General features: G+C 42.2%; 1 protein-coding gene across 3 annotated transcripts in view; it reads left to right on the top strand.

Moving 5' to 3' along the window:
- Nucleotides 1-26,464, top strand: part of PRKG1 (protein kinase cGMP-dependent 1) — a 1,163,528-nt gene that overhangs the window by 623,658 nt on the left and 513,406 nt on the right. The gene's annotated exons all lie outside the window — the stretch shown is intronic.

Below are 26,464 nucleotides of genomic sequence, written 5' to 3'. Positions count from 1 at the left end.
ATAGGGCATAATAATGGCAAATACTTGGAAATTAACTGCAACCAGGATGTTAAAACATCCATCACGTGATTGAGAATGCCTTCCTTTAAAGAGCTTATTTGTTGGAAGTAAAAATTCAAAAATATTTCCTAATCATCCTTTTTAAATTATGTATTTATTTATTTATTTTTAAATTTACATCCAAGTTAGTATATAGTGTAATAATGATTTCAGGAGTAGAATCCAGTGATTCATCCCCTATGTATAACACCCAGTGCTCATCCCAACAAGTGTCATCCTTAATGCCCCTTGCCCATTTAGCATCCCCTCCCCAACCGATAGCCCCTCCAGCAACTGTCAGTTTGTTCTCTGTATTTAAGAGTCTCTTATGTTTTGTCCCCTCTTTGTTTTTATATTGTTTTTGCTTCCTTTCCCTTATGTTCATCTGTTTTGTATCTAAAATTCCATGTATGAGTGAAGTCATACGATATTTGTCTTCCTTTGATTAATTTTGCTTAGCATAATACCTTCTTGTTCCATCTATGTTGTTGCAAATGGCAAGATTTCATTCTTTTTGATTGCTGAGTAATACTCCATTGTGTGTGTGTGTGTGTGTGTGTGTGTGTATATATATATATATACACACACACGTGTGTGTGTGTGTGTGTGTGTATAAACACACACCACATCTTCTTTATCCATTCATCCATCGATGGACATTTGGGCTCTTTTCATACCTTGGCTGTTGTTGATAGTATTGCTGTAAACATTGGGGTGCATGTGCCCCTTCTAGACAGCACACCTGTATCCTTTGGATAAATACCTCTTAGTGCAATTGCTGGGTTGTTGGGTAGTTCTCTTTTTAATTTTTTGAGGAACCTCCATACTGTTTTCCAGAGTGGCTTCACCAGTTTGCATTCCCACCAGCAGTGCGAAAGGGTTCCTCTTTCCCCACATCCTTGCCAACATCTGTTGTTGCCTGAGTTAATTTTAGCCATTCTGACAGGTGCCAGGTGGTATTTCATTGTGGTTTTGATTTGTGTTTCCCCGATGGTGAGTGATGTTGAGCATTTTTTTTCATGTGTCTGTTAGCCATCTGGATGTCTTCTTTGGAAAAGTGTCTATTCATGTCTTTTGCCCATTTCTTCACTGGATTATTTGTTTTTTGGGTGTTGAGTTTGATAAGTTCTTTTTGATTTTGGATACTAACCCTTTATCTGGTATGTCCTAATCATCTTTTGATTAAATAGTCAAGGACTTGATTAGTTCCACCTCATACCATATTGAGTTGACAGTTCCATCCTAGATCTGGGGATAAACGCATCAGCCCAGTCCCCACTCACAAGGAACTATGAATGCAGCAGGAAAGCTAGAAAACAAACACACACTCGTAACAAAGTGATTAATGCCAGAACAGGAGAAATTAAGGGTCCTATGTTATTGGTTCTGAGGAGTGTCACAAAAAAAAAAACACTATAAATGTAGCTTTTTTGCTTAACTATAGGCAGGTCCCTAATGCAGAGCATGAGATTTAATCATCCTCAATTAAGAAGGGAAACATCTTTAGAAATGAAAGAGTAATGAGCCTGTAACCAATAGCATGGTCAGCAAATTATAAGCCTTTGCATTGAAGTCTTCCCGGCCTCCTGCCTTGATTATTACAGTGTTTTTCCAACCCGTTTTCCTGTCTCAGGTCTCTCTGGCCCCCATCATTCATCTGTTTATGCACATTCATCCAAGTCCATTATCTCCTGTGCCCTAGATATTATTCTGGGTGCTACTTGCAGTGAAATGAAGTTCCTGTTCTCAAAAGGCTTACGTTATAGTGGGAGGCAGGGCAAGGAACAAACAATAAACTGAATCGCTAAAATAGTAATAATTTCCACTTAAAACAGGTGCTGTCTAAGGGGAATAAGTGATTTTAACTGGGGTTACTTTGGAGCATGTCATCAAAAGAGGCTTCTCTGAATAGGTGGCCTTTAAGCTGAGACATGAATGCAAAAGGTCAGAGATCAGAGCATTCCTGGCAGAGACCAAGCAGTTCCCTATCCCCAGGTGAGAACAAGGGAACAATATGACAAGTTCAAGCAAAGGCTAATGGGTGGGGAGGGTCCACTAGTTTTGCAGAGGGGTTTGAGTTTTGTTTAGAGTAAAGGGAAGTCATTGGGGCACTTAAGGCAGACAAGTGCTAGCATATGATCTGTGTTTTTAAAGGCATATTATATAATAGGGATGCCTGGGTGGCTCAGTCGATTAAGTGACTGACTCTTGATTTCTGCTTAGGTCACAATCTCATGGTTTGTGGGGTTAAGCCCACATTGGGCTCTGTACTGATAGCATGGAGACTGCTTGGGATTCTCTCTCCCCTTTTTCTCTCTCTGCCCCTCCCCCTGCTGGCTGGCTCTCTCTCTCTCTCTCTCTCTCTCTCTCTCTCAAAATAAATAAATTTAAAATAAGGATATTAGATAATAAATACCCATGAGTCTAAAATAATTAAATAAATGATTGAATAAATAAATAAAGGAAAGGGGACACATATTTCTGACACATAAATTCCAAACAATAAATGTAGATCTTTCCTCTGAGTTCCTGGCTGGCTTTAGTGACTTGTTTCTAATGAACAGAATATAGAAAATGGAAAAAACAGTAGTAGTTCTGGAGTGGAGAAACTCGTAGACACAAAAAGATCTAGTGATGAAGGTTGACATCACCAGATGTAAGTTATGGGAATTCTGTGGGTATTAGGACCTTTATTAGAGGAGGCATCCCTTCTACCATATGCTGACTCAACAAGAAGTCAGCAACCCAGAAAGGATCCTTACCCACCCACACTTGTATCCTGACCTCAGGCTTCCAGCCTCCAGAACTATGGGAAACAAATTTCTGTTGTTTATAAGCTTCCTGGTCTGGGGTATTTTGTTATAGCATCCCGAATGGGCTAAGAGATTCACCCCTGATAAGGTGTGATGAGAAAGACATTTCACTTCTGTAATCACCCTCAAGTCCATGACCATGAGAAAACAGAAAAATTGAGGTATATTATACAAAACGTCTGGCCAGGGTTCTCAAAACTGTCAAGGTCATGAAGAATTAAAGAAAGACCAAAAAGCTGTCTTGGGTTAGAGAAGACTGTGGAGGTATAACAACTAAATACAACATGGTATCCTGGATTGGATCTTGAGATGGGATAGTAGTGGGAAAATAGGTGAAATTCAAATACGGTTTGTAGCTTAGTCTGTAGGAATGTGTCCATTTCTCAGCTTTGATGAAGGTACCATGGTTATGAAGATAGTAACAATGGGAAGGTAGGGTGAAGAGTATTCAGGAATTCTCATATTAGCTTCATAACTTTTCTGCAAATCTGAAATTATTCCCAAAAGAACTTTTTTAAGGAAACACACAAAAAGGAGGATTTTAGCTTCTCTGTAGTGAATAGACTGAGGTTGGGGTATAAGAGTATAAGTGGGGGAGCAGTGAGGACCTAGGCTGGTGGAACATACAGATGGGAGATGGTGGTGGCCAGAGACAAGGCTCCGGGTGGGAATGGAGGGAGGGGCATAGACATGGTGCTATTTTCAAGTAGCCAAGAAAAGACACAGTGGCAGACGGGATGGCAGTGACAGAATGTGGAGAATGAGCTGGCAGTGGGGGAGATGCTGAGATAAGAATTGTGTCCTAGAAGATAGATATGATGATGTCAGTTTTCATTTCAGAAATCTTCACTAATTTCCCCTGAAAATATAATAAAAGAGACCAAACTCTTCATCCTGACCTACCAGATCCTCAATAATTCAGTCATGAATTATAGTTATTTTTTTTAATGTTTGTTTATTTATTTTGAGAGAGAGAGACCGAGAGAGAGAGAGAGAGAGAGAGAGAGAGAGAGAGAGAGAGAACCCCAATTAGGCTCCATGCTGTTAGCGCAGAGCCCAACTCCGGTCTCAATCCCACAAACCATGACATCATGACCTGAGCCTAAATTAAGAGTTGGATACTCAACCGACTGTGCCATCCAGCTGCCTCCCTAATTACAGTTTCTAATACCTTCCACGCTGGATCCTCTACACATCTTGCTCCACACATAGACACATCTACCTGATGTCCCATCCACAAGGCTTTTCAGATCCTGCTGGAGTTAGTCTTTCACCTCTTAAAATACCAGAACACATTTACCCTGGCTTACTAGATGATGGTGATGATGATGATGATGATGGTGGTGATGATGGTGATGATGGTGATGGTGATAATGATGATGATAAAGATAAACAATAGAACACCTTTTTGATAAAGTGTCATATTTTATGCTAAGAGCTTTATCTTCATCCACCACATTGATGCTCAACAATATTTGTATAAGGAAAGTGTTGTACTTATTCTTGGTCTGCACTTGGGGAAGCTGATTTGGGGGGATGGAATGGCTATATAATTGATGGTCCAAACTGAAAAGGGGCACTGTCCACACTTACTCTAAAACAGTAAGTGTCAACCAAGGCTGTTCAGGAGAACCCTGGATGCCTGATCCTGCCAATGCCATGAAGATCAGTGTGCCAAATGCTGCACAATTAGCAAGTGACCCAGTAGAGCCTTTAAACTACAATATTCTTATTCCAAAATTCGTTATGAATGTTTATAACAATACTCTCTTGGTAGATTGTAAGTTTTGACCTGATCTCTCAGAGCTGTGCACTCCTCATGGATGAAAATGGTGCTGCTAGAATGTAGTTAAAGTTCCGTGAGATGGTGGTTAGTGATGCATCTAACAAGGATGAAAAGTCAATAAATGAAGGCAGGCAGGGATCTGTGGCTTAAATGTAACCATCTTCTTTGGTCCTAAATAGTATCTAGCACAATATTTTGCTGGCAGGTGTTGCTAGCTGTTTCAATAAATATCAATTAAATGCACTCTACTTCAAGATCGAGGAGATTGATGGGCCAAAAGAGTGATCAGGAACTACATTGAATCTAAAAGGGGATTTTGGGGGTGATTCCCCAATATCAGAGACCCTGTTTCTCACAGATGCTTCAGAGCCAGAGCCAAAACCAGAAAAAAATCTTTGGTAGGGAAGTGCTGTGGCAATCCACGTTATTTACCACACCATGCTGCGCATCGTTCCTTGGTTCTGTCACTCCAAATGGAGCATACGGTATAAGGAGGCTCTCTGCAGTGTATGAGTCTTACACGCTTTGTTACCATCTGTTGCTAATTGAATTAATATGCATCTGGGTTTCTTTCAACATATTTTAACCTGCTCTGTAGCCCAGGCAGAATAGAGGCTGATGTTCTCATAACCAGCGGTGTTTTCTTATACTATCAGGTTATCCGTGTATGATATCTGAACTCTAAGTACCAACCACAGATGGTTTACTGACTCTTCAGTCTATGACCGTGTCGTTTGACACGATGCATTTTCTCCAGGGGCCACCTTTGCTATTTCTAATGTGCAGTTTAGCTGTAAGCATGCATTTTTGCTTTGCCTTCTTCAGGACAGGATTATACTTTAGCATTTTCGTGTCAATGCAAGTGATCACAGTAAATTATTCATGAAATAGTTTTCAGCTATGGCTTTGCCGTCAACATTCCCCTCTGGAAATATTTTTTGTGATTTTTATTATTTGAATCCAAACCTTGCACATTTTACCTTTTACCTTTTTACCTTTTATTTGTAAGATAACAAACCTGGTTTCTGTGGAAAATGTAAAAATATCACCCCTCCCCTCAAGGAATGCACTGCATAACTCTATTTATTTTTTTTATATTGTGTTAATACTTATTAAAGATCTCCTGTTTTAGGGGAATCATTACATGGGGTGATTCATCTAGACCTTGTAACAACCTCATGATCTAAATGGGGTTGTGTCTATTTCACACATGACTGTACCAGCGTTCAAAGGTTGTACCTCTAAGGCAAAAATATTTAAATCCAGGCTGCCCTGTAGCTCTAGGCATTTATTCTTTATATAAAACTGTACTTTGTCTTCATGGAGCCAGTAGAGGGATATGAAAAGAATACGTGCATATATTCATCTTTATCTACATTTTCTTGATGTTGATAGTCTAGGATTATAAAAGCACTCATAGGCATAGAGATGTATCTCACTTTTCTCTCTGCTAAAGATTGCTTTAATGTTAAATCGCAACCTTACACAAAATTAGTTCATGTTAAGTAAACAAGTAGAATCCCTTCTGCCTATTCTATTTCTCTCCAAGTAGAAAGATTTGCCCAAATCATATGTGCCCTGTGGTTCAACCGGCACTTGGTTTAGGCATTGTTTCTCTCATGAAAACATGATGGCTTCAGTTTTTGGACATTTTACTTTCTATGGGTGTTGAAAAACCTGTGACCATTAATTTGTTTGAATAACACTTAATGTTTGTGTATGAGTGGTCACCGTACTTGACTTCCCTATTTTGATCCTCTGTCTGAAAGGCACATATTTTGAGGCATTGTAATAATTCTGATGAACTGAGAAGTTAACTGGAGGTAGGGGTAAGTGTGTGTCAGTCCAACAGGCTCCTAATGTGTTGAACCTGGGATTCTGTTGACATTAATCTTCTGCTTTGGCCAAGCACACTCATCAGCATAGGGACTTTTGTTACTTGAGTAAAGACCACATCTTCTCAGATGACAGTAGAGGCCTGTAGCTCTAGGCATTTATTCTTTATATAAAACTGTACTTTATATAAAACTGTACTTTATATAAAACTGTATCTCAAGTCTGTACCCTCCATCGTAACTCAAGATTAGGATGATAGTTCATTGGGTTGGTAACTGGCTATAGGATTTATGTAGCCTAGTAGAGTAACGGGACAAAGGGTAAATGATGGTTTAAACCTATGTTATTGCCTTTTGAAATTAAATTTCAAGGGAGTTGTTATATTTTAATATACTGAGACCTGAAAGAGTGTTCATTAATATGAATATATTGATACTGTGGCCCAATTTGAAACTTCATTCAGAAGAAGTCCATGTGCCCCCAGAGATAAATAAATACTTCTCTCCAAATTGCCGTGTGTAACAAAAATGAAAAGCAGACATGACAATTTGTCTTCTTGGCAATTTAAAAGTCTTGCTTTGATGAATAATTGACTTTTGTCCTACTTCAAAAATATTCTTTCCAGAGTTTAAAATTTGAACCATATAGAAGGAAAAGAGAGGTCATGCTTCTAGAAACTTGTTTTCCATGCTTAATAGAGCACATTTCACCTGGGAAACTCTCTGTAGACTCTATAGAATGCTATTCCTGCATCACTCAGAAGCACATTAAATGTGACATTTCCTTTCACCCTCAGATGAGCGAAAGTGCTAATTATTTAATTCTATTTGTCTCTCTGTTCATGAACCAATGAAAACACTGCCTATAATGCCCCCAAATTATTTTAAAAATAAGTTTCAAAAGAATTGAATGGGAAAATATTACGAATCTATGGAAAATACTTTTTAAGTAAAAAAAAAATACCTCATAAAAATATGCCTGATACAAAAAAATAGCAAAGTTATTCTGCTTTTATGTACAAAGAAATAAAACCCTTTATCACAGATGTGTTGCATACCTTTAGTATAGGAACACCACAACGTTGGTGTTTTGTCGTGACACCCTGCTGCAGAGGGTGATACCTTCTAAATGTTCATCATCCTGTCTCTACAACCTTCTCACATTGCTTAGGGACGGTGCCTCAGATAAGCCTGAACAACAAAAAGAATGAGCAGGTGGTGACCACCTCCACTGACAAGGGTAAAATAAGGAATGGAAAGGAAAACCGTTGCCTGGAAAGCTCTGTTGGCACCAATAGATTTCTGAAATCACTTTTAAGCTTAACAATGGAAGTTACTGAATACACCCAAATTGTAGTCTTTCTCCGTCTGGCTTTGCCTAGTGAAGTTTAGATGCATGCCGAGGAGTAGCTTGACTTGGCCATTGAAGGAGGAGGAAAAAGGACGCATTGATGGTTGTAGTCACCGGTCTATAGAGCATCTCTCGCAGATCCTGTATTTTGCATGTGCCGGTGTATTTAATAACGTCTGCTATGACTCTACGGGGTAGATCTACCCCATTTGGGTGGCAGGAGTGGGGGGATGAAAGAGAGAGAGCGAAAGGCCAAGAGCAGTTAAGTATTTTGTCCAAGAGTTGAAATCTGACCCAAGCTAGCTCTCTCTGATACTAAAATGTTTTCTTGGGGCACCTGGGTGGATCAGTTGGTTAAGGGCCTGACTCCTGATTGTGGCTTAGGTCATGATCTCACAGTTCCTGGGACTGAGCCCCGGGGTGGGCTCTGTGCAGACAATGAGGAACCTGCTTGGGATTCTCTCTCTCTCCCCCTTTCTCCACCCCCCCCCCCCATGCTCTCTCCCTCTCTCTCAAAATAAATAAATAGACTTAAAAAAATGTTTATTCTTTCCACTGGATTATTTTAACTCTAACCAGAGACTTGAGATAAGCTGTGTACTAGGTAATTGGCACAGTTAGGATTCAATGTTTACCAAATTAATTAATTTTGATGTGTATTGTGAATATGAGTGATTCTTCACTGGGGTCTTATTTGATTTCTGGACTTGAGGACTATGTTTGCAAAGCTTAACTGGCTCTGTCCAATCCTTCCCTTGCCCCCTTAGTCAGCCTGATATCCCCTAAGAGCTGACAGGGTGAAAGTTGTTCCCCCCCACCCACTCCTTTTCTTCGTAAGTTGCTCTTTGGTTGGGACCCTGACACATTCCATAATTCCATTCTCTAGCTGTTTCTTTTTAGTAGGCTGTCAGTACACCAGGCTGGGAATATTTTGTCCTGAGTAAACAGGAAGTTCCCTTAAATTCTCATGTCCAGAAATGTGCTATCTACAACCGACAAAGCAGCAAAAACACGAAGTCCCCAACCTCAAGGAATTCACAGGCTATCAGAGAAGCAAGGACATTTTAGGGTTATTTTATGTTACCTTATGTTACAGGGTATCTGTCTCATAGGGTTGTTATGAAGATTAAGTAAGTTATTATGTGGATGGATCCAAATATTACCGGGCATATAGAAGGTGCTATATAAGAACTAGCTATTGTTATTCCAGAGCGATGAACAAAAATGGGTGTCAGGGGCATGGAATGGAACAGGAAGAAAGGCAACCTCCAGGAGCTTAGATATACTTTAAGCACATCCATCAAAAGGTGATGCTTCCTTATGTCAAGAAAGAAATAGAGTTCTCAGTGTGTCACCAGTCAGCACCCATGGAAGGCGGGGAAAATACCCCCAATCCGAAATACGACTAAATCTGTTGTACCTCTGAACTGCGTATGAACTGCCTTCCCCCCTCTTAGAATGACCAATCTCAGAAAATCATTTGATACTCTTCTAAAACAAAGCTGCGACCATCCGCTCTTTGGCACGGACTTAAAATGGGACGGGAGAACACCAGCCAAAGCAGCAGTGAGACGCCTTGTGTGTCCGATGAGGCGATCCAGCGACACAGAAAGGTTGCTGGGTGTTGAGACCTTTATGACTTAAGAAGTCTTGTATGCCAGCGAGGCAGGTGTGAAACTGTCTGTTTTCAGCAGTGGAAACTCTTCAGCTTTATCTCCTTGTCTGTTTTTCCCATACATCCTAGTTCTTGCTCATGTGCTAAAGCTTGGCTGGAATGGAAACAAAGAAGTCCTGAGGGAGACACAACATCTGTAACTCAAACCCTCTGTGAGGGTTCGTTCTCCCCAGGGCTGGGGGGGAAAAGGTGGGCTTGCCTTTTATTTCTGATGCTTGTCCTGAATGATGAAATAATCTGAAAGACTCTGGCAAGAATGAGGGAAATTGAGGGGCCCTAGGCAATGCAAACTATAGCATTAGTTATTGAAAAGGAGAATTCAGTTTTCAAATACACCTGAAGTCCCCTTACAAAAATACTAGACTTTATTTTGTAGAGAAGTTTTAGTTCACAGCAGAATTGAGGGGGAGGGTACAGAGAGTCCCCATGTACCTCCTGCCCCCACATGTGCATTTTCACACCCCCCCCCCCCCGCATTAACAACATTCCCCACCAGAGCATCTAATCCTTAAAATGAATGAGCCTACCTTGGCATGTCATTATCACCTCAAGGCCATACTGTACATTAGGGTCCATTCTGGTTTCATATATCCTATGGCTTGAGAACATTAGGGCCCCTTTTTACAGACTGCTCACTAGCCTAGTGGGGCTAATATGCCCTAGAATGCAGAACTGCTTGATTTGCAGGGTGATAGAGGGCGCTGCTGAAGTTCCAGAAGCTGTCGTGCAAGGGCGCGTCCTCAGGCAAGGGCACACCCTTCCGCCCAGGGCAATGATAGCCCAGGTCCTGTAGCCTCCAGCCAGCCCTCGCCTTGCTTTGTACTGGCTTAATGACTTCTGTTTAATATGTTACAAAGGCTCTGGCCTTCAAAAGTAGTGAAGTGCAAACACGAATGGCAATTGGGAAATGTATTTTTACTGATGATTGAGAAGAAAGGGTCTACACAAAACACATTTTAGACTTTGACCTTGCAGAGAGTTACTTTGCTCTTTGCTCATGTGAAGTAGGAAAAAAAGCACAGCATTTTTTTTTTTTTTTTTTTTTTTGGCTTGCTTAGAGATTTGATATGGTAAGTGTTCTTTAGCGAAAGGATGTATTGCAATAGGTTGAACTAGTGGCTTTCAAACATTTGGCCAAACAAAGACCACAGTGCATTTCTTTTCAAATATCTCAATCCAGAGGCGCCTGGATGACTCAGTTGGTCGAGTGTCTGACTCTTGATTTTGGCTCAGGTCATGGTCCCAGTGTTGCGGGATTGAGCCCCATGTTGGACTAAACCAGTGCTGAGCGTGAAGCCTGCCTAAGATTCTCTCTCTCTCCCTCTGCCCCTCTCCCCTGCTCACATGCATGCACGCTCTCTGTCTCTCTCTCAAATTAAAAAAATATATATATTTCTATCCATTACATACACACATATATGTCTAAAACAAAGTTACTAGTCTTATTTAAATTCTGATCACAACCCACATATTCAAATTTGAAAAGGTAAATAGATATATGGTCAAGAGGATGAAATGTATTTCATCTTTCAAAACTGTTTTGATAAGGTTTATATTGAGAGTTAGTAATCATTTAGTTGTTAATTAGTTTGGGAAGAAATCGTTCCCAAAATAACTAAATTAGCAGTTTGAAACAAAGAAATGGACTATTCCATGTTTGGAACTAAGCTTTTAATTTAAAATCTTTTACAAATGATCTAGACCAGATGGTATTCAGTCAAATCTTAACTTTTTACAAACCAAAAGCAAATTGGTTTCTGCATTTTTATTGCGTCCCCACTTTTGGTACTTCTGATGCAGATCATCTTCATAGACCATGTTTCTAGAATGTCTCTTGAAACCCCAACAGTGAATGGGCCTGAATGGGGGGGCCTAGAGTTGAAGACATTTAGCAAGATTTTCAGGGCTCCCAGTATTCAGTTTTCTAGTTGTAGAGAATCAAGTGGAGAAAGGAAGCTAGATATGAAAATGGATTTGAATAAAAGCAGAAATTACAGTGTCTGTGCATATATGCATGTAAATGACAGAAAATAGGATATATATGTTCATAACCCAACAGAGAAGTCTGCGTTGGAGGTACAGATTCGGGAAAGCAGTAAATAGGCAAAGGCTAAGAATGGAACCCTTGGCACGGACATCTGATGATTGACAAAGGACTGGAATGATGAATAACATCAGAAGGACAGTCAGGCGGGGTACAGAGACCCAGAAAGGTGAAATTTCAAGAAAGTCAGGCACATTGTCTTTTGATAGAGAAGGCATGATCACATTCAACAGAAACGTCTTATAATAGAAGTACTGATGACAAACCTATTTTAATTTGGAAACTAGAAATTATTGACGATCTTTGTGAAAGCAGATTCTGCCAAGGGATGTTGGAAGTTAGATTTTACTGGGTTGATAGTGAAATTGAAGGCGAGAAGAATGAACACAAACTGCTCACCAAGCCCACAGAGTAATAGAATTTGAGATGTGGAGGATCTCATCTTATTAGAAATTATAAGAAAGGGTGCTTTACTAGATGCAAAGTAACTTCTAGGGGTACAAGTCCTGATTCATTATATACTAGAAATATATAAACTCAAGGCAATTTTTGAATGCTGAAGGAAAGCCCTAGCTAGAGGAGAGTAGGATTTTTAGGAGGTTTTAGTAGGATTTTAGTAGGTTTTGTTGAGGAGGCAAACATTCTTCTACAGGGTTCTCCTTGACATCACTACCAGATGGACCATTAATCTGAGATTTATTATGATCCTATATTTTGCCTTTTTACTTCCTGATACAACATAGTGTTGAAAAGCAAGTGAGTGCTGAGTGGTCACTTTATCTCCCTCAAGTGTCTTTAAGAGGTAGAGTCTAAGAACCAGGAGTCCTTTTTGCTGAGGATGATTGGATAAAAAGGATTCCAATAACAGACAGAGTAGAGGTTTTGGCCTTACAGGAACAGGGTACAGTAAACAAATCAATACTAAGCTCAGCCATGAGTGGATAGGTCACTGGTATAATAGGTGAGCTGTCAAAAGCCATGATGCTATAATTTTGATATTGTAGTAATTGTAGTTTATATTTTGAGTACCTCAGGACCCTTAGTAGTTATATACTATTTTTTCTTTCTGGGTCCCCAAGGTTTAACTTCTAATGTTAGTGATAGTTTCAACATACCTGAAGTTAGAAAATACTAATACTTTAGGTTATTAGTAAGGAAAAACAAATCCCATGAACTCCAGCTGTTAAATAGTGTTGTTACTATTCTGTATTTATTTCGGAGCATTCTGATCAGTAAGTTCTATCTATAACAGATTCCTGTGGACAGATTTTTTTTTTCTTTCTCCCCCACCTTTTAAATGCATTAGCAATTATTTTTATTATTTTCTTTTTATTGTACACAATCCTGCTACTGGAATTTTAAACCTAAAATTCGGATCACTAATTCCAAAGGGTGTGTGCTGTGTGCGTGTGTGTGTGTGTGCGCGCGCGCGCGTGTGTGTGTGTGTGTGCGCGCGTGTGTGTGTGTGTGCGCGCATTGGGGCGGATTTTCTCCAGCATGTGCTGGGCATCCTTCAGTTCAACTCAATTCTGGCACTCAAACCTGTATCTTTAGATTCCATAGGCTAAGTCCTCAGTCACACAATTGACCTTTTGCCCCAAATTCAGATGCCAACGCAAGCCCGGGTTATTACCAGTGCTTTTGACCAACCAGGTATAAGTTGGAGGTTTTACAACCCCCTCCTTGATTTGGTTAATTTGATGAATTTACTAGAGCTGCTCACAGAAGTTAGGAAACAGTTGACTTACTAGATGGCTGGTTTATTATAAAAGAATGAAACTCTGCAACAGCCAGATGGAAGAGAGGCAGAGGGCGAGGTATGGGGGAGGGGCTCGGCTTTTCCATTCCCTCACCAAGAGGGCCACTCTGCTGAAATCTCTGTGTTCACCAGCCAGGAAGCTCTGTGAACCCTGGTTTTTATTTGGTTTTTATAGAGCTTCCTTACATAGGCACAATTGATGAAATCATTGTAGAAGTAACTATTAGATAGATCAGTATAATGTTGAATTAAACATAGGTGTTGAGAAGGAATGTGCAACACAAAGCAAATGGATGCTAAGACATTTGATTCCTTCTTGGTTGAAGGATGGTGTTAATAAAACGAGTTATTCTGGGGCACCTGGGTGGCTCAGTCAGTTAAGTGTCCGACTTCGGCTCAGGTCATGATCTGGCGGTCCGTGAGTTCGAGCCCCGCGTCGGGCTCTGTGCCGACACCTCGGAGCCTGGAGCCTGCTTCAGATTCTATGTCTCCCTCTCTCTGTGCTCCTCCCCTGCTCACGCACTGTCTCTCAAAAAGAAATAATAAAAACATTAAAGAATAACAATAATAAATAAATAAAAGGAGTTATTGTAAGGAACAAGCTCTAATTTTTCATTAAGGGATGGTAAGTCAAGATAAATATGAACTAAAATAATCCAAGAAGTAGGAAACACTGTCTCCTAAAACAGAATAAATCTGTATCAGTTATGGCCATTCTGTTCTTTACCCAAGAGTTCAATACTAATTTAAAAGGAAGAAAGAATTCAGTCTTATCTGAAAATGAGCTCTTGTTGCATTTGCCTTGTTGGTCACCTTCCGCCACAGAAATATATAGGCCTGTTTAAAAGAATGAAGCCCCTTTCATAGTGTGTTATGTGCTGAGGGGTCAGGAAAAGTATTCTCTGGAACGTGCTGGTGGTCATTCCATTTGTGCTGGGGCTCTTGAAATGCCCAAGGAAATCTCGGGCTTCTCCAGGTAGGGAGTGTTTGGGCAGGAATTCAGGAATTGGAAAGGCAGAATGAGGCATGCACACTGGGATCCCAGCCTGGAAGGCAGCCTTTAGGAGCTGGGGGTCGGAACCAGGAAGAAATGAACTGTTCGTCTCCAGACAGATTAGCTGTCTTTGTGTGTTCTTTACTACATTTGTTTCTTGGAAATCAGTGTAAAAAACAAAGTTCCTTGCCCAGATTTGATTTTCTAAATCCTTGGGTTAGGACTGAAACCAGGAGCGGCCATCTGAGCCTAATGTACACTTTATTTATAGATAATCCATGAGGACTTTATTAATAAGGAGTAAATGATAATTTTCTACCCCAATTAGTTCTGTCTTTTGTGGGAGGAAATTGATTTTCCTCGTGTGAAACCCCAGTGTCCTGTTTTTCCTCCAGAGGGGAAGGAACAAACTTGGGTACCAGCGGTTGAGAAGAAGCTGCTTTTAAGGAATGCATGAGGAATAAACTTATTTTTTCCCCTCCAATTTTAAACTGTTTATCTATGGAGCCAAGTCTTAATTTTGTTTCTAAGTACAGAAGTTTCCAGGCTGCAGACACAACGCTATCTTGCTTGGGCTACTTTTATGAAACACGTTTCCCCTCTGATACTTTATTATGAGAATTTTCAAAATTACGGCAAAGTCGAGAGGAGTCTAGGGTCGACACCCATAGATGCACCACATAGGTTTTCCCTCTGACCTTTTACTCTCTACCTGTTTTATCATAGGTGTATCCCTCCATCCATCCCTCTGCCCATCCAGAAAACCGTCTTACTTTTGATACATTTCCAAAATAAATTTCAGGTATCAGTTCGCCACCTCTAAATGCTTAGTTTACGTCCTGTTATCTAGATGGTGAATGACTCTTTAAGATTGTCTGCCAATAAGCATATTGGAAGTTTATTGGCATGTGTACTCTCAGCCCACAAGCCACCACAAATTTGATCACTGTGCATTTGGAGGAACCGCCATCAGGACCCGGAAGCTTGGGTGTCTTGTGGCTCCGGACGGAGGTGGGGTCTTTGCAGCCTCTGCCAGCCCTCACTGTCTTCCCCGGCAGGTTACTTTTCCATACGCCTCCTATTTTGCACACCCGCCCAGCACAGCCGCAGTCCCCACACTTTCTTACCTTCCACTGTGTGACTCTTGCACCTTCAAAAGCACATCGGCCTCTGCCTCCTATTATTTATTTCGATCCATCCTTTTTGAAAATGCCTGTCGTCTACCAAAAACAGATCGCAGAGAATTAAGGCATTGACTTTTGGTTCTGTCTGGTTTATTGATTTCAGTCCACTTCAGAGATACCGTATGACAGGAGCCGTGTTGTGATTTGCATGAGTGCCAGCTACAGAAAGGGGTGGGTGTGATCGGTGTGGAGGGGGTGGGTGGAGACCTTGGGGCAGGGGCGTCACCCCAGCTCAGCTCACTGACTGGTACCTGGCTATCTGCTGTGTATCACCTGTGGAGCTATTAGAAAAGCCTCTGGTTCTGGGACGCCTGGGTGGCTCATTCGGTTGAGCATCTGACTTTGGCTCGGGTCATGATCTCACGGTTTGTGGGTTCGAGCCCTGTGTCGGGCTCTGTGCTGACAGCTCAGACCCTGGAGCCTGCTTCAGATTCTGTGTTTCCCTCTCTTTCTCCTCAACTCGCACTCTCTCTCTCTCAAAAATAAATAAACATCAAAAAAAGTTTAAAACGTTTAAAAAAAAAAAAAGTAAGGGTGCCTGGGTGGCTCAGCTGGTTAAGCATCCGACTTCGGCTCAGGTCATGATCTCGCGTGATCTCGCATGAGTTCGAGCCCCGCGTCGGGCCCTGTGCTGACAGCTCGGAGCCGGGAGCCTGTTTCCGATTCTGTATCTCCCTCTCTCTGCCCCTCCCCTGCTCATGCTCTGTCTCTCTCTTTCTCAACAATAAGTAAACATTAAAAAAATTTAAAAAGAGGAAAGGAAAAGCCTGGGGTTCGTGCCCTGGTCCCAAGAAATCTGGACTTCTGGTCTGAGAGGGGACCCGGGATTCTCCCGGGATTATTCTGATGCATAGTAAACTTGGGGGAAATGCATTTATGAGCATTGGTAACAGTTTGCCAGTCTCCTGCTGGTGATCTCAGTAAGTTATGTATCCTGCTCTTGCCCTCAGTTTGCTTATTTGTACAATGAGGGGCCGGACTAGAAAAACAGTATCCAGGGTTTCTTTCTGTTTTCTGAATCTATGGGTGGGTTTAGTCCTTCGGAAGGATGCTTCGGCACTTATGTCTAGCAGAACAGAGAGAAAGGTGGGAAATAGTAGAAGGGCAGGAGGCATATTGCCCAAGTTCACATTCTAACAGCACGACGTGGGGCAAGTTATGTAATTGTTCTACGTTTCTTTTTGGGTAATCCTTCCCCCGTAAAGTGGTTGCAAGAATTGGGTGTGTGAAGCAATGTACAGGGCGCACCAAGTGTAACAATGCGTGCTGTGTCTCTGGTTGTTATATACCTGGTGGCAACGAACAGGGGGATGGGCGGAAGAGAGACCCGCCCGGGCTTTAATTTCACCTTCATCTGGGACTCTTTGTGTCCTTGTCGAACCACGTGGCACCTCTGGGACGCCTTTTCTCGCGCTGAGATACGAAAGGGCTTAGGTGAAACAACCTCCAGTTTCTCCCATCTCCTTTTTAGGAAAGGTTAACGTTCTGTTCTGATGTAATTCTGATCACTTCTCGTGGCATTTTCAGAGTAAGAAACACAGGGAATTTTCAAACGGATTGCACTTCCCTTTTTGCTTTGCCTTCTGGGTCACTGTAAAGCCGGATCTGAGACCGAGCGTCCGCAACCTAGAAGGACATCCTTGGGCCGGCTCGGCTCTGTACCCTCACACTGGGGTCCACACTTACAAGGGCCTGGCGCTTGTTGCTATCCTCAAATACCTAATTTTTTGCATTTTCATTTTGCACCAGTCTCTGCAGGTTATGAAACTGCTCCTAGACCTCAACAGTATTATTATTATTATTATTATTATTATTATTATTATTATTGCTATAGCTTCATCTTTGGCTTCATTTTTTACCTTTCTACTCATATTTTCTGTGCATCCCAATTTCACTGTCTGTTTATTGTTTTTCTACTCACCCTGTGTGCATTTGTCCATTTGGTAAACAGATAGAGAACGGATAAATAAGGACATTGCTTCGTTGACAAAGATTTGTCCTCCCAAGCCCCTGGCCACGTTGTCCTCTTCATCCCAAAGCTAACGGTGTTCACTGTTCGTGTTCTTCACTCTGGTACTGAATGACGTAAGACTCTGTATCACTATCTTTGCCATGTGGACATCTCTCCTCGGGTTATTATAACCTCTTTGAGCTTTCGGATCCCCAAGAGTGCCCATCTCCATGGGTATGGATGGCTCCTAACGGCCTCCAAGGAAATAACTGTTGAATTAATTTAACTGGAAATTGAATTGACTTAGCCGGGTAAAGGAAGAGAGGAGGGGAGTTTTGTAGCCAAGAAAAGGAAAGCTGGAAAAGGACCTCAGAGGACAGTCACAGAGGATGTAATCCTTAATCTCTGCTCAAGTTGCACACTTCAAAAAGCCACTTGCACAGTGATTCCCAATCTTTTTGATCTCTGGAGGCTTTTACAGTCTTAAAAATTATTGTGGCCCCCAGAAGGCTTTTGTGTATGTAGATGATAGCTAAAATGGGGACATTTTTGTAATAATTATTTATTTATATGATTAAAAAATAAACCTATTAGAGTTCACTTAATAACATATTTTCAGGGGAAATATTCTTTATCCCAAACAGAATTTTATGATGAGTGACATTGTTTTTATGTTCTGCAAATCGCTGTAACATCTGGCTTGAGAGGAGACAGCTGGATCCTCCTGTGTACTCGTTCAAGCTGTCGTGATATCACAGATCATGGAGTTTCTGCAAAACCACTGCGTACTCGCGAGAGGATAAGCATGGCCAGGGCACGTCATGACTTACGATTGCTTTGAAGATAGTTGCGTACACCGTGGACCCCAGACCACCCTTCAGGAACTGCTACAGGAGAGTAGCATCTCTGCGCCGTGCTGTTTTCCCGAATCAAGAGAATACGCATAGTGCTACAATGCTATCTCCCGTTCTTTTAGCTGAGAACCTTCGCATTGGCTAAGCTGGCTTGTCCAAAGGAGTGAGACGTGAGAGCCGCCTCGGGTACTGCACTCTACTTTTCTTGCGTGTCCTAAATGGTGGGAAGATACAGACAGACCCAAGCCCTTAGACCCCCTTGCTCACCCGGACGTTTGACACCACAGCCCTTCCTTGGCAATGCTCAGTTTCTTAGTGTAGGTGACTTATTAGCCCTGTAATTTTTAATTTGATGTTGGGAAATAATGGGGTATGGCTCCGAATGAAACCTTTTGTAGAGAAAAAAAAAAGGGACATTACAGAAATAATTACTGGGACAAATTACTGAGGCAGTCCAGGTGTGATGTTTTGTACATTTTTATGCATATTTCAACTGCTGTAATTTGAAAATATGCATCACGCACTCCGTTTCAATTCATTACTATTGGCAGCTCTGTATTAACAGGCTTACGAGTGCCAGAGTTCAGACTAATTATGCAGAATGGCACTGACAGACTTATTATAAGCTATATTTAATCTGAGCCTGTAGATAATAAATACAAAAAAAAAAGAAGTTCTTTGCGCTTAGTTCTTACTCCCAACTCAGGAGCTCGCAGTGCCAACTTTATAGCTAATCTCGTAAGACCTGTTTGAAACGGGTCTTTGGGACAAAAATGCTGTCTGCCAGTGACAGATCAAGAGCTTGGAGGCAGGAAGACACGGAGTGAACTGTAAGTGATCTGTAAAGATCGGTGTTCTGAGCTCAATAAACTCCTCTCCCTGGAAGTTATAATTGCATGAACTTTGGGAAACAGATGGTCATCTAGAGATTTTAGCTCCATATGCGTAAAGAGGAGCAGACTACAGAGATGGTTATTACACAGAATGAAGTTTTGAGGACCAGTCGGATATGGGAAGTAAGGGAGAGGTTAAGACTCTTACCCGTGACTGGACCTGGTTAGCTGGTGTAATTTCCCAAGAGGTCAGAACGGAGGGGCAGGGTGGAGGTGTGGTGGGTGATGCCTTTTCCTGGGGTCGTGTTGAGTTTGGGGTGAGATGCAGGGAAGCGGAGGAAGTCCGTTCGGGGAGAAAGTTCCGGAAGGACTTAGCATACCTCGGCCTGGAGCCCGGGGGAGATCTGCGAGGCGGCACGTCTTCGCGTGGTAGGCGAAGCCAAAGTGTGGAGAGGCCACCCAGAGAAGAGTGATGCAGACGCGAGCTGTGAGATTGGACACCCGCCGGGAAGGTTCTCCGATGCGCTCTGGGGGAAGGAGAGGCCGCAGCGACCGGCACCTCTTGCTCTGAAAGCTGGAGCGTCCAGACGTTCGTTCATTAGGAGCCGCGTCTCAGATTCCTTTTCAGTGCACAGTCCGTTTGGAGAGAGACATTGGGGGCGGTCACAGGAGCAGGGCTGCTGTGCGTTTTTTGGCCCCAGACGGGGGTGCCCGGAGCCCCCTGGGGGTGGAGTCTGGAACTCAGATGGACTCCCCACGGGTGGGCTGCCTGCGTGTGTAGGGCTCACCTTTCAGCCACCTTCCCTGGAGCACAGCAGCTTGGAAATAACCACATGTGACAATCCCCAAGGGGAAGCCCGCACCAGGCGGCCTTGCGGCCTGTCTGTCGCCTCTGTCAAGTCTTCCCAAGGAGCCGAGGTGGGATCTCTTTGGTATTTAGATTACTGCTCAAAACACTCACTTTCCTCTCTGCTCTCCCTCTCTCTTACTGTGCCCATATTCCCCACACCTTGATCTCGTTTTCATACATCCACGTGTGCTTTCTTTTTTGACCTCCCAGGTTCAGATCTTGAATCACTGAACATCGCGTCGTTCTCAGCAAATTCAAACGAAAGGCTTGAGATTTCTGACTTGCGATCGTGCTATTAGGTGGAATGAAAGCTGACGCAATTTAGGGAACGCCTCCTTAGTCTTTTTGGTCGGCTGAAAAGGGACTTCAACCAACATTTTAATTAACTGATTAATTTTTGTGGTGCTCATGTCGGTGTCCGCGTGATCGTCGTACCTTTCCCGTTCTTCCTCCTGGACTTCTCCACTTGTGTATTTCTTGCCGCCCAAGTTTTGTTTTGTCTTGTCTTCAGAATAAAGCGATGGTTGTACTGATAGTGCTTATACTGATGATACTATACAAATACGTAAGCTAACATTTATTGCACTTTTACTATGTCCCAGGCCACAGATCCTCATGTAATTCCTCCAGCCGCTGTCAGGTGGGTTCTGCTGTCCTCATTCTGACACCAGGAGGGCTGAGCACTGGGAGCTGAGGGACAGCCGGTGTCAGGAAGCTCCTCACGTACAAGAGCCCGGACTTAGAGCCTTGCACGCTGGATCCGGACACCTTGTCTAGGAAGTCTGGTTTCCAGTTAGAGACCCAGAGCCAAGATTGAGCCCAGGACCCCTTCTCACGGCCGCCCACGGTTTTGCCCCAAGGGTCCCTCAGTCTAATTTTGCCACACCCTTATGGAGAACAGCGATCTGGTTTCCTACATCAGTACTCTGCGTGCGTTTGTCTCGTTCGAACGGGACAAACATTTCTTACGTCTGGAGGAAAAACAGATGCCCTTTCCTTCTTTATGGCTAGACGTTTTTGAGCTTTTAAGGCAGCCGCTTACTGGAAGTGGGGCGTTAAGCACTGCTGATGGGTACAGTAAATGCGAGGAAAAATACCAAGTCGCATTAATCACGGATCCTCCGGTTGTCTTAGAGATCGAGCGTGTTTGGGGGCTGACACAAGGACATCGATCCCTAGAGAGCTTCGTGAAAGGTTAATTTGCAACACAGCTACCTTCTGCGTGGTTTTGTGAAAAAGGACCGGGGAGGAGTTTCACACCGCAGTCCAGCTAAGAGATTTTGAGATTTTATTTTCAAACCTGCAGGCAGGTAAGGGAGCAGCATCCCTGTAACCAAGCAGACTCTTATCAGTCTATCTTCATAGAAGTGTTAGTAAGACAATTAATTGTGTGTTTGACGAAAATTAGGTACATTTTCTCAACTGTCAGCAAAACCTTCTAAAGACAATGAGACCTGGAAGTAGGATTTAAGAGACCAGTCATTTTGAAAATACCCAGCTAATCCTTGGGAAAATATTTTTCACAATCGTTTTACCTGTGTTAACTTATCAAACTACCTTATGAGGTGCCGTGATGTTTAAAAAATCATAATAATATACTGGGACACCTGGGTGGCTCAGGTGGTTAAGTGTCTGACTCTTCATTTCAGCTCGCGCTATGATCCCTGTTCATGAGTTCAAGCCCTGCACCGGGCTCCACGCTGACAGCACAGAGCCTTGGGATTCTGTCTCTCTCCCTCTCTCTCTCTGACCCTCTCCCTGCTCTCCTGCAGTCTCTCTCTTTTTCTCTCTCAATAAATAAATAAACTTAAAAAATAAAAATAATAATATACCACTTAATACATTCAAGGTGCAAAAAGCATCCAATATAACAGTTCTTTTACAGCATATATTAGTGTTTTCAGAAACATGAAAATATTTCTGGGACTCTTTCCTACCTTTTAGTAGCAAATATATGCACACGTACATATGTATCTGTGATTCATTTGTGGTTTTGGGTGAATGCTCTCATAGTATATTTAAGCTGATATAACGTATTTTTAGTGGTGCTGAGATATTTTGAAGATATGGGCAAGAAGAGAGAAACACAAGTAGTAATGATATCATCATTTCATCATTTTTCCTAGCTAAAGGAAGTTGAGAGAAGGAATGTCTATGGATTATATGTTATGTTCCAGTCCAGGACTTCCCATTGTTCACTTCTTTGTTTACTTCTCATCATTTCTCACAACAGTCCTGCGAGGCAGATGCTATTATCTTATCTTAGAACCGACAGGAGAAAAGCTCAGAATATTAAGTAACTCACCTGTGACCTCATGTCTACTAAACTGCAGCGGTTTTTTTCAAAATTGTTTTAAAGTTTATATATATATATATATATATATATATATATATATATATATGGAGAGAGAATAAGAACGAGAAAGAGAGAGAGAGAGAATTTCCAGCAGGCTCTGCACTGTCAGCACAGAGCCTGATATGGAGCTCAAACCCATGAACCATGAGGTCATGAACTGAGTTGAAATCAAGAGTCAGGCGCTCAACCTACTGAGCCACCCAGGTGCCCTCAAACAGCAGTTTTAAACCCAAATCTGTCTGATCCTAAAGTCAGGCTCTTTTCCCTACATTTATTTTTTAGCTTTTTATATTAACACTCTGGTATTGGCTTTGATGAATGGTCACCTTTGAAGAGTTCCTCTTCGTACTCAGGCATCTGCAGCCTGTGTGCCGGCATCTGGTGTTTCATACAAAGCAAATGAAATCAGCAACCTGTACAGATGTTGTGAACAACTTGGGGGGTCGATATTAGTTGACATTAAAAAATAATACCAGTTATCTGCATATTAGCCTGATATTCCCTTGACCTTGGGGCCATTCTCTTTTCTGGCTGGGGCTCCCTCCTCTGACTCAGGGATTGTGCCTCACCGTGAAGGTCTCCGTAAACACCTGCACATTCTCACAGGAAGGCATTCACTCCCACATGAAAGGGGCCAGCACATTGATGGTCAGTCCTCTTCCTGTCCCCCGAGGTGTGCCCCTGTAGGTCTGGCAACAAAATACAATTTTCCCACTAACGTCATGCTCTGCTACTTAATCCGCTGACCTTCGGTTGGAACCCAAAGAGTGGCTTGTCTGCTTTACCGCTTCGTTTCTGAAGGACTATTTATCTCTTGTCATTCTTTTCTTTTTTCTTCTTCTTCTTCTTTTTTTTTTTTTTAATTGAGAAGGAGGTCGGGGGGGGGGGCGGGGGAGGGCAGAGGGAGAGAGAATCCTTAGCAGGTTCCAGGCTCAGCGCAGAGGCCGATTCAGGGCCCAGTCCCGTGACCCTGAGATCATGACCTGAGCTGAAATCAAGGGTCGGGCCTTCAACCAACTGAGCCACCCAGGCGTCCCCATCTTCTGTCATTCTTGATCTGTGCCAGTGGTAGCCAACAGGCGGAGGTATCCATGTTTGTGTGCCGTGACTTCATCTGTAGTCATGGAGGGTCTTGGCTTGCCGGAGAAGTCAGCATTTTCCAGAGCAGAGAGGAAAGGAACGAATAAACGATTCTTGCATTTCTCAGAAGTGGTTCAAATTTACGCGGAAAGAATTCGACCCGAGCCATATCAACCGCAGTTCACGGTTGTCAGCTCGGACTGGGTTGTAAGTGCACAGGTGCTTGCCTAGCATGGGCATCAGCACACTCCCTTTGCTAAAAAGCAGGCCGCGTCTGTCTTTGTTTCTGAGTTTGACTCTGGGCACACTAGGGTCAGTCTATTGAAGAAGAAAGCCACTCACTGATCAGAGACAGAACTTGCCCTTGTGCGCTTCCCGCAGACAGCTTTTTGCTCCTATTCTGCCAAAATCACAAGTGGTCCTGTTGGGACGTCTGCAAGCAGAGTTATGAGAGTAAGTCAGGACATAAGAACACAAGGGGAAATGAGATAATTCCCAATAAATCCAAAATTTTGATTTTGTTGGTCTGTAATGGCAGTTTGTAGAATGGTTAATGGCAGTTTGTAGAAACCTTCAAGAGATTACTGACACCAAGTGGTAAGCAATCTCTGAATCTTTCCAGTATAGAACTCTTTAAATTTTAAAACGTTAAGACCATAAAGTACCTACAAATCACCTAGTCTCGTCTCATTAATTGTGTAGATTATACACCCAGGAACATATAGGACCCCCGTGTATGAGATGTATGTAACAGCAGAGCCAGGACTCCTGACCTTCTGTATCATTGTCTTTCTGTTATTTCAAGTTCAATAATATGATTACCAAGTGTACATTGTATATCTCCAGGAAGATAATTGTTCACTTGGTAAAATCTATGAGCCACCAAATATTTTGGCCACCCAGTCTCTCCATCCAAGAGAGAAGGGAGTCTGGTCAAAAGACTTTGAAAGTTATAGTTTTATGTATTTATTTTAAAAAATGTTTTCAATGTTTATTTTTGAGAGAGAGAGAGAGAGAGAGAGAGAGAGAGAGAGAGAATCCGAAGCAGGCTGCAGGCTCTGAGCTATCTGCACAAAGCCTGACACGGGCTCGAACTCACAGACCGTGAGATCGTGACCTGAGCCGAAGTCAGACGCTTAACCAACTGAGCCACCCACGTGCCCCAAACATTATGGTTTCAATGGTGGAGTTGATCCAGTTTGATCCAATCTATTTTGATAGATGTCATTACACGTCCTGTACAACTAACCAAGTCTCCTTTTCTGATTCTGTATTCATTACACAATAGTCTCTTTATAATTCGATCTGTCATGTAAGTCTGGCTATCAGATGAGAGATGCCAAGAGTCCTGAAGGGAATGTTCCAGTCTGAGCAACGTTCGTGATATTTTTAACATGTTGGCTGTTAGGTTTTATTTTGTTTTTTAAAGCAGTGCCCTATAGGAAGAGTGGATTTCCAGCTAAAAATTCTTTTATACCAGAAGGCTTATATGGTCAAGATTTCATCCTTTTAGGGAGTAATATAAGTGGGTCTGAATGGTATGTCAACATTTTCAAAAGAAAAAAAAATAGTTTAAGAAAGAGCGTCCCCACCCAAATGTTTCTTCGAAGTGGTTGTTTCTTAGAAAATGTTTTGCTCTCTTACACTGGCTGTTTTAGCCAAAACACAGGTCATGCAAACAATGCGACAAGCCTTTTGAAGATCGTAAGCTCTATTATAGGCTATTACTTAGGTAGGTGAAAATTTTTTTGAGGGACCTTTATGTAGATTCATAAGTGAGCAAATGCAAAGGTCCACCATTCAGGCAACTAAGGATACTTGGAATTTTCCAAATAGCATCTAGCTCTATGCTGTTAGAGTTTTCATTGTTCTTTGCGAACATTCTCTTAAGTGTATATTTCACGATTTCAGATTATTTTTGGTCCAACGTCTAATTTTTTGGTAAGGGGGAAGCATGGGAAATGTACTTAAATTTCACTACTCATCTTAACTTTTGCTTCAACTATATGGTGACTGCCTGTGGTGGTTTCACATAAGTTATAGTGAACTTGCATAGAAACAGCCTGCCTTTCATTAGTTGCAGAATGGGTCCAGTCTGGGATTGAAAAGATGAGATTATGCAACACACACACACACACACTCACACACAGTAAATCATTGGCATTTGAAAAGCATATATTGAACTGAGACGTACAGGTTGTAGTTGCTGGCATTCGTGAAAAAAGGCTTACTGTTTTCATTTCAGTTCTGTCTTAGTCTGTTCAGGCCGTCATAACAAAAGAGCATAGACTAAATGGCTTGAACAACAGAAATTCATTTTCTCACCATTCTGGAGACTGGATTTCTGAGATCAGGGGGCCATCGTGATTGGGTCCTGGTGCAAGTTCTCCTACTGGTTTGCCCATGGCAGCCTTCTCACTGCGTGCTCACGTGGCCTCTCGTGGGACAGGGGTGGAGAGAAAGAGATCTCTCTTTTCCTCTTCTTGCAAGGTCATCACTCCTATTGAACTAGCACCCCACTCTTAGGACCGCATTTACCCTTAATTACCTCCTACAGGGCCCAATCTCCAAATGAATTTAGTTATATTGAGGCTTAGGGCTTCAACACATGAATTTCGGCGATGTCTAGTAAGTTCCTTGCTATTTAAGGTACCCTCTCCAGCTGTTATACACTGTCGGCTTAGAGGTGATTAGAATACGTAGGTACCGCCATTGTTGACCTTTCAAGAGATCTCTCCCAAGTATTTCTTTTCCCTAGATTTCTCCTAAACCCCGAAAGATTTCATTTGTAATTCTTGTTATATTAAACTGCTCCCCGGGGGACAGATGCCCATCTCCAGCATTTGATCAGGTTTATGTGACTTTCAAAATGTTTGTAGTACTTTATATGAGGGGCTTCTGAATCTGATCTGAAAGCATAGTAAAAGTATGTCTCTGATTAATAAGCATTTGGTTTTGAATCTCCAGGTATTGGCCATAATTCTGCAGCGGTGGCCTCACAACTGACCCATGCCCCAATGACATATTTATCCCTTTTGTCTGTATATTTTATGCATGTGG

This window comes from Herpailurus yagouaroundi, unplaced genomic scaffold (assembly GCF_014898765.1).
Source record: "Herpailurus yagouaroundi ecotype Mexico unplaced genomic scaffold, PumYag 211, whole genome shotgun sequence".
Classification (NCBI taxonomy): Eukaryota; Metazoa; Chordata; class Mammalia; order Carnivora; family Felidae; genus Herpailurus; species Herpailurus yagouaroundi.
This window is presented reverse-complemented; position numbering and strand designations above follow the sequence as displayed.